This window comes from Malus domestica, chromosome 15, assembly GCF_042453785.1.
Source record: "Malus domestica chromosome 15, GDT2T_hap1".
NCBI lineage: Eukaryota > Viridiplantae > Streptophyta > Magnoliopsida > Rosales > Rosaceae > Malus > Malus domestica.
This window is the reverse complement of record NC_091675.1, coordinates 23,404,912-23,420,697: the sequence shown is the minus strand read 5'-3', so window position 1 is coordinate 23,420,697 and position 15,786 is coordinate 23,404,912.

Genomic DNA, 15,786 nt, shown 5'->3' with positions numbered 1-15,786 from the left:
AGCAATAAAAAGGATTGACTAGTCAAACTACCTTATTTTGACTTAGTCAAATCCCAATCCTAATCTACCAAGGTCCCAGCCACAAGGAGGCTTCCTAAAGATAGTAGGACATTTAATTACAAGATTTTGGAAGATTAATCCCAGTCAAAGAGGGATGCCACACCTCCCCTTTCCCTTTCCCTTTCCTTGCCGCACAAGGGATAACCTTCCCCTTTCTTTCCCTTTCTCTACCGCACATCCTTTTCCTATTTCCTATTAATTTCAGATTGTTACTTATCGCTTTTGATTGTGGAACTATAATAGCTAAGTTTTAATTCTTTCTTAAACCAAGCCATGTCCATTCACCCTATAAATATAAAATCTCTTTCTTTGCCGCAAAAAGATCCCATCAATCCATCCTTCACCATAACTCACCTACATCCATCCACCACCACAATTCACCACTCATCCATCATCCTACACCTTGTGCTGCAGCAAAGAAGAAGAAGGAGGACCCTTGGACGTGCTTGCCATTCAAGATTGGATTGTTCGAGCGTTTTTAGGTGTTTTCATTCTTTGTTTTCAATGTTTAAGTTTAATTATCTTTGTTTTGTGAACATGAGCAGCTAAACCCCTTATAGCTAGGGGGAATTTTGAAACCATGATCATATTAGCAGTATGAATTGACTAATTCTAGTTGTGATTTCATAAAGTGTGAACGCAATTTGCTTAACTGCTTTATTCAAAACTTATTCTTGAATGTTGATTAAGGAGGCCTACTTAGTTTGTATACTTGAATCTGATGCTAGAATATAAGGGAGTTTCACATAATCGTTACAAACTTATATTCACAAGTAGTGAAGGTCGCTGGTCATGATCGCTTTAAGTTAAATTCCTAACATGAGTATCATGATGTCATAGTTACAAATGTTTTGTCAATGCTTATGATTTTCATAGAGCTTAATGATCTTTGATTGTATTTCTATTATAATATGCATGTAGGGGACTATTGAAGAATGATTTGGGTTGATGATGCGTATCCCATCCAATTCAATGACTTAAGGAAAATTTGAGGGTTAATTAGTGATGGCATGGTTAATCTGGGGCATTGTCAGTCATGGTTTATCGAAAAAGTAACTAGAGATTGATTTGTATGCAAGTGTGTCATGTGTGGAGAATGACCCTCTAGCTAGCCCATCATCCATTTAATTCACCAAATTCGTCAAACTTTGTTTAAGTCTTTAATTCACTTTAATTTTGTCCAAAAACCAATCCCTTTTACGTTAGTGTGTCAAATTAGTTAGAATCTGTCTTAGTTTGTGTTTTTAAGTGTTTTGAGTCAAGTTAAAATCAATTTTCATCCAAAGTCATTCCTAGTGTCTAGTAGAGTCTATGTAGTTGTTTTAAGCTGTTTTGAGTCTTTTAAGAGGGCGTTTGTTACACCTCCTTAAGTGGGACTAGCTTGGATTGGCTTAAGTAGAATTATAATCCTACATTTGGTAAGGGTCTGGACTAAAGTAAATGAGACTCGCCTCGACTAGGAGGCAGTCTCCGCTTCGCTAAACCTCGTTAACGAGTCCCGAGCTTTTGCAAGGTATTAAGCAGGACTAAAATGAAGACGAGGATGACAACAAGACTCGAGCTTCCCCTTTCTAAATCCCGTTCCATTCCCTGGGCTTTCCATTCTTTCTTCTACAGCACTATCACCGTGGCCATACAGTCGGCGACGCTTGCTCTTCCGTGGCTCGAGCCAAGGGGACAACTGCAACTCACAACCGCGCGGACACACCCACTGCCTAATCTCAAACTCCAACCACCAAAATTGAAAGAAATTTTTTTTTATTAACTACTGCCCATATAGCACAAATGAATGAAGTTCTAATAGCTTGGCATAAAGTTCTCACTTCGAATCTGGCTAATTGAATAGACAAATATAACATCTTTCGTTGCTAACTTGCTATTGAATCAGTGAAATGATTGACAGCACAGTAACAGAGTTATGAAACATTGTTGTAGACTTGCAATGGCAATCCTTTGCTCCAGTCATCTCTGCAAACAATTTTGATGGAGAAAACAAGTTTGGGGACAAGAGAGATATAGAGAAAAATAGGGAGAAAGAGAGTGATAAGGAGGGATTGGGACAGAGCCAATAAGGAGAAGTGAGAAGTTTCCAGAAAGAGTAGAGTTTTTAAGAAAAGAAAAAAAGAAAAATGTTAAATCAATAATAAAAAATATATTATAATATGTATTAAATAATATAATAGTATAGTTTGTTAATTATCTGCTTCTTAGTCCGACACTGCACCAAACGCTTCACTAAGCTAGTCCAGCTTAGTCTAATCTAAGTCAGTCCAGCTTAGTTCTTGCAGCTAGTCCAGTCCGAGACAGTCCGGTGCAACAAACGCCCCCTAAGTTTGTTTCGAATCATTAGAGTCTAGTTAAGTGTTTTTAAGTTTGTTTTTGAGTTTTTGAGTCAGTTTAGAGTAGATTAGCAACCCCTCATAATCCGCAGTTTAGAATGATCCCTACTTATCCATACTACAGTTGTCAACAAGAATGATCATCACTAAGATACTTTATAGTTTCAGAAAGATTGAAATCAATAATTTCCGCATCAAATTCCATGGATAATATCCCCTTGAACACATTTATCTTGGTGCGGGCTGTTTTCATGAATGACCTTCCAAGTAGAATAGGCAATGAGGAAGAATGAGCTGAATCTTCCATCTCAAGCACATAGAAATCAGCAGGAAATATCAAGTGATTAACCTACACTAAAACATCCTCCAAAACTTCTTTTGGATAGACATTAGATCTATCGACTAATTGAATAATTACCCCATCATTTTTCAGCTCACCTAAGTTCATAGATGCATAAATTGAATAGGGCATGATATTAATAGATGCACCTAAGTCTAACATGGCATGTTCAAAGCGAGTATTGCCTATAACACAAGGAATTGTAAAACTACCCAGATCTTTGCATTTAGGGGGCATTTTACGTTGCAAGATGGCTGAAACATTCTCACCTTACCACCTCCTTGTTTGAAATCCTCTTTCTGGTGGTGCAAAGTTCTTTCAAGAACTTGGCATACTTAAGGACTTGTTTGATTGTATCCAAGAGTGGAATATTGACTTGTACCTTCCTAAATGTCTCAAGAATATCTTTGTCACTTTCTTCCTTTTTTGTTTGCATGAATCTGCGAGGGAAGGGTACATTGGGTGGAATAGGGTAAGAATTAATAGAATTTGAACCTTTCTTACCTGTGGTGGACAGATTGGATGGATTAGGGAATGTAGGAGACTACGACAAGGTTGCTTCATTCCTTGCCGTGGCCTTGCTTTGTTCTTCCTCTTCGATTTGCAACTTTTCGTCCTCTTTTGGGCATATTTAGATGGTTGGGGATCAGTTCCTACTTCTTTTCCACTTCTCAATGTGATTGCTTTAGCAGATTCAAAGCCCCCTTTTGGATTGACAATGGTGAAGCTAGGTAGTTTTCCTTCTTCTCTAAACTGCCCCATAAACTCCGCCATCTGCCCAATTTGCTTTTTGACTTCATTCATCTCATTGGCTTGATTTTGTTGGCCCTGAGTCAATGAAGTTAGTAATTTAAGGAGTGTATCATTATCCAAAGATGAACCTGAATTGGTTTGGGCAGATTGTGTTGAAGGTTGTGGTAATGCATATGGTCTTGGAAACACCAGAGGGTGGTTGTCGAAATCCTCCTTGTTGGGTAGGTTGTTGTGGCTCTCTCCATCTGAAATTTGGATGATCTTTCCACCCCGGATTGTAAGTGTTGGAGTATGGATCATTTCGTGGCTGATTTGGTCCTTGATAGCCCACAGCATGGGCAGTTTCCCATCCTCCATTTTCAATCAATTGATAGGATTGGTCATTAAGATGTCCTTGCATCGAACACACTCCATATATGGCTACATTTTGTGTGTTTTAGATCCAGCCACAACCTGTGACACAAGGGTAGTGAGGTTAGCTAATTGAGATTGAATTTCAGAAATTGCACTTACGTCATTAACTTGGTGTTGTTGTCGTAGGGTCTCCCATTGTCCAACACCTTCATATTGTTGTGCATTTAGGGCTCGGTTGGCAATTAGGGTCTTGGCAGCTATAGGTGTTTTGTCCACCAAAGCACATCCCGCTGAAGCGTCTAACATTTATCTTTCAATAGGAAGAAGTCATTCGTAGAAATATTGAATGATAAGCTCTTCTTTCATTTGATGTTGGGGACATGATGCAACAAGAGCTTTGAAACGTTCATAGTATGCCGGAAAGGATTCTTCTTGATTTTGTTAAATACCACCAATCCACTTCCTCAAAAAAAATGATTCTGGATGTTGGAAAGAACTTCTCCAAGAATGCTCTTTTCATGCTCTCCCAAGATGTGATAGTTCCGGGAGCTAATTCATACAACCAATCTTTAGCCTTATCCATTAGAGAGAATGGAAAAGCTTTCATCTTCAATATGCTTCCATCGACGTTGACTGGAGTCATGCTTGAGCAAACCACTTCAAATTCCTTTAAATGCTTGTTTGGATCCTCCATGGACAGCCCATGGTACTTTGGAATGTGATGTAGCAAACTGGACTTCAACTCGAACTCTTCAGTTTTCCCTTGAGCAGTCATAGGGTATTGGATGCATAGGGGCATGGCATTGTCCCATCCCAAAGCGGAAAGTTCCTTGATTGTTCGATTGTCCACTAGCATGACTTGTGCTTTCTTAAAATTCTGAGCCATGGGCTCTTCTTCTACTACTACTTCTTCTTCTTCAAGCATGGGGTTAAGGCTAGGTGGATTGGATTCTTGTTGATTCCTCTTCCTTCTCAAAGTCCGCTCGAAATCGTCATTAAAGTCAAAGATATGCTCACGAACCGGTTGAGAACTCTGAGTCATAAACTAGTACCTAAAAACAAGAAAACAAAACAAGGTAAAAAACTAGAAACAAAAACACACGAAAATAAATAAAAAAAAACAACAAGGGATTAGCAATCCCCGGCAATGGCACCAAAATTTTCCTTGTTGAGCCTCCTTAGCTTGATTTTGTGAGCCATGCGCCAAACAATTTAATTAATCAAGAATTTGATCATAATCTATTGACGAACCTGAGTTTGGTTGGGCATATTGTATATAAGGTTGTGGTGGCTGCGCAGGTCGTGAATCAAACTCCTTATATGGCTGCCAATGTCCTTCATGTTGAACTTGTTGAGATTCCCACCACATAGAGTTTAAATGATTATTCCAATCTGTCTGTGGACATTGATTTGCTTGATATCCTTGTGTATATGACACATCGAATGTAGGGGTGCTTTGTATTGTGGTCTTTTCGATGTACTGTGACAATTGAGAAGTAAGATTTGCCATTTTAGCTTGAAGATTAGCAATTGCCATGTCTTACTTCTTTAGTACCTGATATCAAAGAAAGAAAACTAAATCAAATATCATAAGTAAATTAAATGAAACAGGGTAATTAATAAACCCTTCGCCGGAAGCATGACAAATCACTTGGTTTGAATGATTCGCATCCACATAAGTGAATGAATATAGTACAAACAAATCCCTTCCTTGATCACTGTCTCAATCATTTCCATCTCATAAGATTAATCCAGATTCTCGAGACCTGAAGTTCTTGGTTAAGTATACTGGTTTAGATAAGATATGGAATTAAATTAAGATTATTATCAATGATGTTTTCACTTATATGGTACTTACAGACATAAATGAAATATAATGATATCAAACCGCGTTATATTGATTAGTGACAACTTAGAATTGATTGATCAATTAGAAAGAAACACAATCTATGTCAAATGAGATGAATGAAATAATGCAATATAATGATGTCGTATGGCACAACGCTTCTCTTATATGTCATGTGATTGATTGCATCATTACAGACGTGGTTGTAATGTATCTTGAGATCATGATACTAAATCTACATGGAAGTTTCCTAATGACTTACATGTACTAATTCAAATAGTTTTAAACCACATAACACTCTCTTAATTCATATGAGGTTTTCACTTTAAAGATGCGGAACAATCTGGACGGATGTGGTATACCTGACTAAGTGAATATTTGATTAGTTAGGGATATATGCCCCTGCGTATACAAAATCTGAAATTGCTAAAGTTGTAGTTTATGTCAATAACATGAATATCACTAAGATTTCAAAAGAACTTGAGAAAACTGACTCGCATCTAAAGTCGAACTTTGAGATAAATGATCTTGGGAAAACTCGACATTACCTCGACCTGAAGTGTTAAGCATAGTTCTTACAATATTATGGTCCACCAGTCGAACTACACTCAGAAAATGTTGCTTTCGAGTATACTTTTGATTGTACACTAGATGCAAATGAGACCTTGGCGAAGGTTATAGAGTCTAACGTTTCATATCTAAGTGCAATTGGTGTTTATTGTACTTAGTTCAAAGCACTAGACCAGATATATAAGTGTTGATAATCTTTTGGCATAAAGCAGCACTACGCCTACATGCCACCACCATATTGGTGTTAATGGCGTTTTCCTTTACTACATAATTGGGCTTACTCTATCCTTATGAATCTTAGAATGAATCATACCCCATTGGTTCTTGAAAAGATGCCTACATTATGAGATTCGTTGACTGGGACTATCTGTCTAATATGCACAAGTTACATTCCAAAATGGTTTTGTCTTTACCTTAAGGGAACACCGAAATATCTTGGAGGTCCACGATATGACCTTAGCTACGAAATTTTCAAGTCATTTCAAAACTCACCACGCCTCACTACACTATAGGATAAAGTTTTGTTGGAAATATGCCCTGAAAGTCAATCTTTGGAAGAAACCTTTCAAGATCATGTCTGTATATGTAGATAACTCTAATACAGCAAAAGGGCAAAGTCACTCATTAGGACTATCTCAATAAACAATATATGTCCAAAATAGTGAATCTATGAACAATGGATCGATGGAAGAAGTAATCTAATGATGTTAGACTGCATAAACCTTCTTCACATAACCATAATGTCCAAAAGGTTCATAGTCATAGGATTGTTAGAAGGACACTGACAATACATAGACCAGTACATACTATGTCCCCTTCAAATGGGAAGGATGGAAAGTCTCAAGCCATTCATGTAGTGACACTAAGACAGGTATGTAAGTGCTCATTAAGGGAATGAGTTCACTGAACACAATCAAACGAGAGTACTTGCATGGAGGTCTACTCACATGTCAAGCAAGTAACTCTACTAGTTGGAATAATGTAAGTAATCCTTTGACTCGAGACATTATAGTTATCTTGGGGATACGTTGTTGATCATTTGATAATGAGACATGACTACATCTCATCTTGGATGTGTTCTATGAATTTTTTGGGTCAGTGATTTATTCTCAGAGGCATGTGAATGATCAATAAGGGATCTCTAATCCTCGTTATGAGAGGAAGAACATTCTTAGATATGATTTGGGAATCTTTGGCCGAAGTATCGAGCGTAATGATGGAAGACGTTCCTATATGACTCAATTGAATCATATAAATTGGTATAATCACATTAGGGGTTTGACATTAAGAGAAACAACAAGTGAACGCTCAAAGATAAACAACTCACCACTCCAAGGAATCCACCAAAGAGATAAGAGTTTATGGATAGGAAGAAAAACACTCTTCACTAAGCCAAGTTTAAAAGTAATTCTTAATTTCTGGATGATTTCCATACATGAGTAGCGGTTTTAAATAGCTAGGCATGGAACAACATTCTACCTTCCATGAAGAGGTTACTAAGCATAAACTTAATGTAAAGACTAATCATGAACTTAAATGAAAATATGAACCATCTTTAAATTAAATATGATGAATGCACCATGATAATTAGACAGGTCCAAATTCAGTGTCATACGCTTCGCCCTAGAGTTTTGTTTAGTCTTCCTCGATCTTTCTGATGCCTAATTAACAGTTTCCACTTCATCCAATTTAACACCAATAAATTTGAAAACCTTGAAAAATTCCAAGAAACAAAACAATACAGAGAACTTTTGATTTTCCACATTCTTCCAAACCATGCACGTACTAATTTATTTCCCCTAAAAACAATCACCTTGGGAAAGTGCTTCTAAATCACTTCATATTGATAACTTGGGATTGAGTATAAATAATTCAAATCATACTGAAAACTTCTATTCCATGGTTTCCTTCTCATATCTCGAACAATGAAATCTTCCCAAAAATCATCACGCATTCTACGGATACCAACAACTTATGCCTCATTATATAGCTGTTTCTGGAATTCTTTAACCATTGTAATCACATCTTCATCACCATTATAATAAATAAAAACTAACAGAGACTGAAAAATGTCTTGGTCAACCACATCAATTGCATGCTCATCTTCACCATCATCATAGACAAAATTATATCGACATATACCACAACAAATTTCACAGGAACTGCTTAGACAAAGATCAAACTTTAGAGGAAGATTAAGATTTAGAAATTTGTCACCTACAAAAAGATTTTCTTTGAATTTATCATTCCCTGTTTCATGACGGGGATCATCATGTTCCAGAGGTTCGTAACGCTCAAGACACAGCTAGAGCTGCTGCGGTTGCCTCCTTAGGTCGTCCATCTTAATGTCACGTAGATCTTTCTCACGATGTGGTGAGTCATGCCGAGTTTTTCAGTCTCCATAACGCCCACACCTCCCAACCATGATCGAGTAGAGCTCTGATTACCAATTTGACACTGGATAATGGAGATCAAAGAGAAACAACAAGTGAACGCTCAAAGATAAACAACTCGTCACTCTAAGGAATCCACCAAAGAGATAAGAGTTTATGGATAGGAAGAAAAACACTCTTCACTAAACCAAATTTAAAAAGTAATTCTTAAGTTTTGGATGATTTCCATACATGAGTAGTGGTTTTAATTAGCTAGGCATGGAACAACCTTCTACCTTCCATGAAGAGGTTACTAAGCATAAACTTAATGTAAGACTAATCATGAACTTAAATGAAAATACAAACCATCTTTAAATTAAATATGATGAATGCACCATGATAATTAGACGGGTCCAAATTCGGTGTCAGTATTAGAGAATGATCAAATTACATTGTAATTCCAACTTAATAGGTTATCCGACCAAATTCTACATTAGCTTGGGTAGCCATGATATATGGTTAGATGTTACTCATGTCTTGTGGGTTCTTCTAGATAATTAAATAAGTAGTCATCAAAGATGATGGAGAATTAAAAGTAAGCTTTAATTCATTGAGTTATTGGATAAATACTAATCAATTGGATTGGTACCAATCACCTCATTGCCTCGCTAATTAGAACCTAAAATGATTGTATACCGATACACTCTTGTGGTAAGACAACTAAATGATGACGAAATTAATTAATTGGATTAATTAAGTGCTATGACTAATTAGAAAGTCTAAAGAAAACATAGAAGGGATGAAAGATCGTTTTGGGCTTAAAGAAAAGTTTGGGTTCATTCAGGCCTATCAGCCCAAACCACCCATTGGCTTTTTATTCAAGCATAGGATGACTTGAAATGATAAAAACCCAAAGTCCAAACCTACACTAAGGCCCGGCAAAAGATGAGGTAAGAAGAGAGAGAAATAGTCAATTAGTTGACTTACTTCTTTTACCTTTATAAAGAGAGTTGAATGAAAAAAGTTTCATTAGGACTTTTGTGTGTTCTTTTTCAACTAGAGAAAAACAAGTTTCTCTCTCTCCACACATACATAGCCGGCCACCAAGAGGGGATATAGCTAATCATCTCTTCTCCCTTTGGTTATTCCAACATCCATCTCACTACACTAGTGAGTGGATCTTTAGAGGTCTTCTACTTTAGAGACTACATGAGAATCAAAGGAGTTCCAAATCTATCAAGGCGGAGGAAACAAGGAGGGAGGCTAAACTCAAGGAGTTCCAAGAACAAAGACCTTGGAGGTGGTCCATCCTTGGTATAAAGTTTAGATCAAGAGGTATAAAACTCAACCTTCACTTTGTTCTTCAATATTTTGTTTGATGCATCATAAATGAACCTATACTTCTTAAAGGGGATTTGCATGACTAGCTTTGATAATATGTGATAATATGCTTCCGTTGCTTATGTATATAAATTTAGAATTTTATATGCATGCTAGTTACTAGAAAAATCCCATAGAAATCTCATTATTACCCTTAAAGTTTGAGTACATTTGCAACATTAGAGTTATACCTAACAAAAATGTTGGGAAGTCGTGGTTTAGATGACGAATGCTAAGGACTACATTGTGATTTAGTCGGAATATGAGTTTTGCAAAGGTTGTTTAAGGCAAAATGTTTGTCACTGGCGACTTTATTTAACTTATTGTGCTATTAGGGCATCTTTTAAGATGTCAAATTTTTAACATAAATTTTAAATTTGATAGCCTATGTGACACTTTGACATCTTTTAAAGTTTTGCTCTCCACACGATATGTCCAATTAAACTATTATTTTATTGCATTAACCTATTATAATAAATGTGAAAAAAAACAATAATAAAATTAATAAGATGCATTTAGTAATTAACTAGCAACGCATGCCCGCTCGATGCTGCAGTTTTAAAATTGTTTTAAATGTGTGAAATTATAAAAATCTATTTACATCCTTATGTTAAATAAGGAACAAAAGATAGGTGCTTGTAGAATATATTAGATAGCAAAAGTTTGGAATTAAGATGTTTATATGGATATAATACACATAAAAATAGGAAAATATGTTGTTTTTCATGTCCCAACTTTTCACTTGTTCCTCAGTATTTCACTCTTCTTTCTTCTTCATTGCCAAACAACTTTTGGATTTAATTACTACTACTTAAACATCTTAACAAATCCATCAGCTGACTAATTCTAATTAGCCTCATCATACAATTGATATACTTACATGAAGAAGAATTAGCCAATTCTAATTAGCAACTGCTAATCAAACTGCAAAAGCAACATATGAATTTTTTTGACTTAAACATGGAACCAGTAGAGTCAAATGCCTTGACATGAATTATGAGAACAAATCCATTACAGTATCATAAATGATAACTCAAAGCTAAATAAAAAAAGTATGACACACACAGTTGATGTTTTTTATATGTTGGAAGGAGTATAAATAAATAAATAAATTCATTACATAAAGGTATTTCACCTTTTCCTTATCAACTGATGGCTATCTTCTTCTTTGGGTCCAACATCCTTACAAATTTTGAATCTAAGACATGAAATGATCAGAAATCATACAAAGTTGCACTGAAAAATTTAACACAATCCTGGGACAATGAAATTATTACAATAGTAGGGAAGAATAAAAAGGAAAAACTATGGAAACAAATGATAAGAATGCATATATATTCAGCGGTTTAGGTTGGGTTTAGTGTTCAGTTGAATGTAAAATTGTCTAACCTTATAAGCTATTCCTTCTTCTACTTTAATAAAAATGTCCCTAATGAACTGCAATTCAAATAGAACATCACTAATCCCCTGTTGGTCTCTTGGGGATTCAACTGAACAATAATACAGTCACACAAAACCCCCAATCACTATAAAAATATCTTTTCGCCCTTTTTATCATTTTTCCAAACGATTAACCCTTCAATATCAAAATCTACAATTACCACTTTTTTGCCAAAACCTAGAAAAACAAATCAACGCAAACTTGGGGTGGAAAATATCACAATAGTGGTAGAATAAGGTGCAAGAAATTTGGGCTGCATCCTCATGTTTGTAGCAACATAAATGGGGAATTTAATCCAAACGTTATCGTGGAGGAAGTTAGGGGAGGATGAAGAGAAGGAAGAGGAACATCCGGTTTAGAGAGAGAGCATGCGAACGTCTCGAACTGAAGCAACGGCAGGTAGACCAAACCGAGCAGACATGGAAGACCTGTAATAATACAAAATAAGCATGGGTAAAATAGGAAAGTATTGTTGCTGCCTTTTTTACTGTTAGTGATGATTTTGACACTTTGGTATCTCCTTTGGAAATGTTCTCAGTTGTTCAAAATTTTGACGCTTTGTCTTGGTTGTTTTCTCTCTTTCTGTTGATGAAATATCTTCTCAAGTTAATGAAAGCTATGATTATGATAAAAAGAAATTGTACATTCACATGATCATAACACGAAATGTCAACATTACCCGAAAGAATTAGTTGATATTCGTTTTACATATAACACTTCATTTAATATATTTTTTAAGTTCAAACGCGTAGACGCCACAATAAATAAGAACACGTGATGTGTACAGTTTATCAAATATGACTATTGCCCTCGACGGAATACGTAGAACAATAGTCAAACCCTAACGGCTAACGAACTACATTCTCTACAAGGGCCCTAGGATCCCACAATCGATAGACCCCAGGCCCAATTCATCTCAAAGGGTTCAAGTCGATCGCCATGTGACATGCGTAGATTACCCTAATATGTAATGGGCTTGCCTATCAGTCTTTTTTTTAATAAACAATATTATCCACACTAAGGAGGAGCGGTGGGCTTGAGCCTCATAATGAGCTAGCAATAATGTGGTTCAAATTCGCTTTTAGTGAGAATTAAACCTAAGACCTCTCACTTACAAATGAAGAGGAATACTATTAAACCTTAATACTAAGTGACTGCCTATCAGTTTCTTAACATGGCAAGATTCTCTGAAACATATTTAGGAATCTCAGAGGAACATTCCTCCATCAGTGTGCAAGCTAGGTAACACTCTACTAATAGGTTCAATGAACTTGTTCCCTAGGGTTACTTCTCTGTTCTCTATAAATAACCAATGCCAACCACTTTATTCCAGTAATCAATAACTCTCACCACTAGACCTGGCAAACTCTCAGGACCGCATCCTCTACACTTTGATGATGTGTACATCGTTGTTTAGATTTTTAACAACATCCAAACTCTCGAGGATAATGTTTTTAGAGGAGTTCAAAATAAATAAAAATTAATGATAATTAATATACAAGTGTGAAAAATGTAAAAAAAGAAATATACAAACACTCATGATTACATCCTCTACGCTTGAACGATGATTATATCATCATTTGGATTTTCAAAACCCTCCAAACCTCATGAATAATGTTTTTTGTTTGAGTGCAAAATTAAGGCTTTTTAGCCAAAATGGTCCCTGAGATTTGCATAACTCCTCACTTTGGTTCCTGAGATTTCAAATCAATAGAAGTGGTCCCTGAGAATGTCCACCATCCATCATTTTGGTCCTTCCGTTAAAAACTCCGTTAAGTGTCCTGGAGCTCTTGGCCGGAAGTTTGGGCAATTTTCAAAGCTTCGTAACTCAATTGTTTTTTAACCAAATTCAACCCATAATATATCAAAATGAAGATAGGAAAATGTAGAATAAGATTATACCTATTTGGAAGCCTAATGGTTGCCAGAGATGGTCGGAAAATAGCCTCAAAGTTGACTGGTCCGAGGGAAAATTGGAAAACTCGTCGAAAATTGGGTAAACTTTAAACGTTCATAACTTCTTCAATACTCAATGAAATAAAGTGATTCAAAAATGAAAATTATACTTCTCGATGAGACGAAGAGAATAGTACCTTTTTTAGCTAACTCGTAGTGGTTTGACTGGAAAACTGCTTGAAAGTGGCTGTCTTGTTCTCGAGTTAGCCACTTTCGAGCCGTTTTTCGGCCAAACCACGACGAGTTAGCCGTCAGAAAATGTACCATTCTCTTTGTCTCGTTGAGAAATATGATTTTCGTTTTGAATCACTTGATTTCGCTAAGTATTGAAGAAGTTATGAACGTTTAAAGTTTACCCAGTTTCTAGCGAGTTTAAAGTTTACCAGTCAACTTTGAGGCTATTTTCTGACCATCTCTGACAACCATTGGGCTTCCAAATAGGTATAATCTTATTCTACACTTTCATATCTTCATTTTAATATATTATGAGTCGAATTTAGTTAAGAAATGATTGAGTTGCGAAGCTTTGAATATTGCCGAAACTTCCCTCCAAAAGCTTCGGGACACTTAACAGAGCTTTTAACGGAAAAACCAAAATGATGAATGATGGACAATCTCAGGGACCACTTTTATTGATTTGAAATCTCAAGGACCAAAGTGAGAAGTTATGCAAATCTCAGTGACCAATTTGGCTAAAAAGCCGCAAAATTAATAATAATTAATGTACAGGTGAAAATGTAAATACACACACACACACACATATGTGTGTGTATGTATATATATAAACCCTAGTAATGACAAGCTCTAAAACTTTCGTAAAAGGGTCAACTCCAAAATTTGACACCATAATCCATAAACCCTAGATTTATACTTAACCGTCGATTGTTGATTACGTTTACACTCCATTCTTCTCACCGGATTTCTTTTTTTGTTTTTGAGATTTTCTTTTTTGAAAACATTATTTTCTAGTGGATGCATAAAGATGAATGGTTCATGCAGAACCAGCAGCAAGTTGCTGGTCTTCATTTCTCCCATTTACTCTTCTTCACTTCAAAAAGATAGATGAACGATTCCTGATCGTTGATCTTACATTTTGATATTTACGATTAATTGAAATATGAATTGATGTTATATAGCTTCTAGAGACTGTATAAAATTCAAGCAATATTTTCACTAATTGTAAAAATTTAAGCATGATATCAACGATCCAGATCGTTTATTTTTTGCATTCGCTAAATGATCATATTTTGAAAAAAGAAAATCTCAAAAAACGAAATCCGGTGAGAAGAATGGAGCGTAAAAGTAAACGACAATCGACAGTTAAATATAAATCTAGGTTTTATGGATTATGGTAACGAATTTCGAAGTTGACCCCTTTATGAAAGTTGTAGAGCTTGTCAATACGAGCGTTTGTATATATATATTACGTTTTAAAACCCTTCAAACCCTTGTGAACATTATTTTTAGGTGGAGTTGAACATGTGTAATAATTTATAATGATTAATATACAATTGCGAAAGTTGTAAATAAATTATGCCAACACTCATGATCGCATCCTCTATGCTTTGACAATAGTTACATTGTCGTTTGAATTTTTAGGGTTTATGGTATGTAGATACTAATTTAGTAGCAGCGTGGTACGTATATACTAATTTAGCGTGATGTTTTTTCATTAATTATTTATTGAAGTAAAATATATTTTCTTTAACGGGTAACGAGTGAGGTCATATTTCGGATTGAGTCATATTAACCGTTCATTTTAACGGGTTTGACACAACATGATCAGTTAATGTATCGGGTATGTCACGAAATGACGCAAACACGGTAAACATGACACGATCGCCACCATACTCGTATTACTTCCTACAGTCTTTTTGACTTAGTATTGGAGGTCCTTTGGGTAACTTACACCGGTGTCAGTCTAAGTGCGTTTGTCTCTTTTCTTTGTGTGTAGGTTTTTGTCAATTCAATCTGCGACAGATATTTGCTCCTACAGACGGGATTTTAATACTCTTTCGGTGTATTATTTATGGAAGGATGTGAATGAATATGTTAATTTTTAACTTCTTATAAGATCGTGGAAGATGAATATGTTAATTTTTAACTTCTTACAAGATCGTAGATTATCCTTCATTTAATCATTCTCAAAATGCATAATAAAATAATCAACTAACTCTAGTCAAGTAGTATTTCGCATTTATTTGTTGAAAAAAATCTTAAGTTCGAATATATTACTTCATATTGTTAAAAAAAAAAAAAAGTCAATATAAAAGAAAGAAGTTATAAACTGTCCAGGCCAGTTAGTTACTTCATGCGTTAGCATCACATGCGTTTTCTGTGAAGGGAAAATAGGATAGAAATGTTCATTAAGTTCT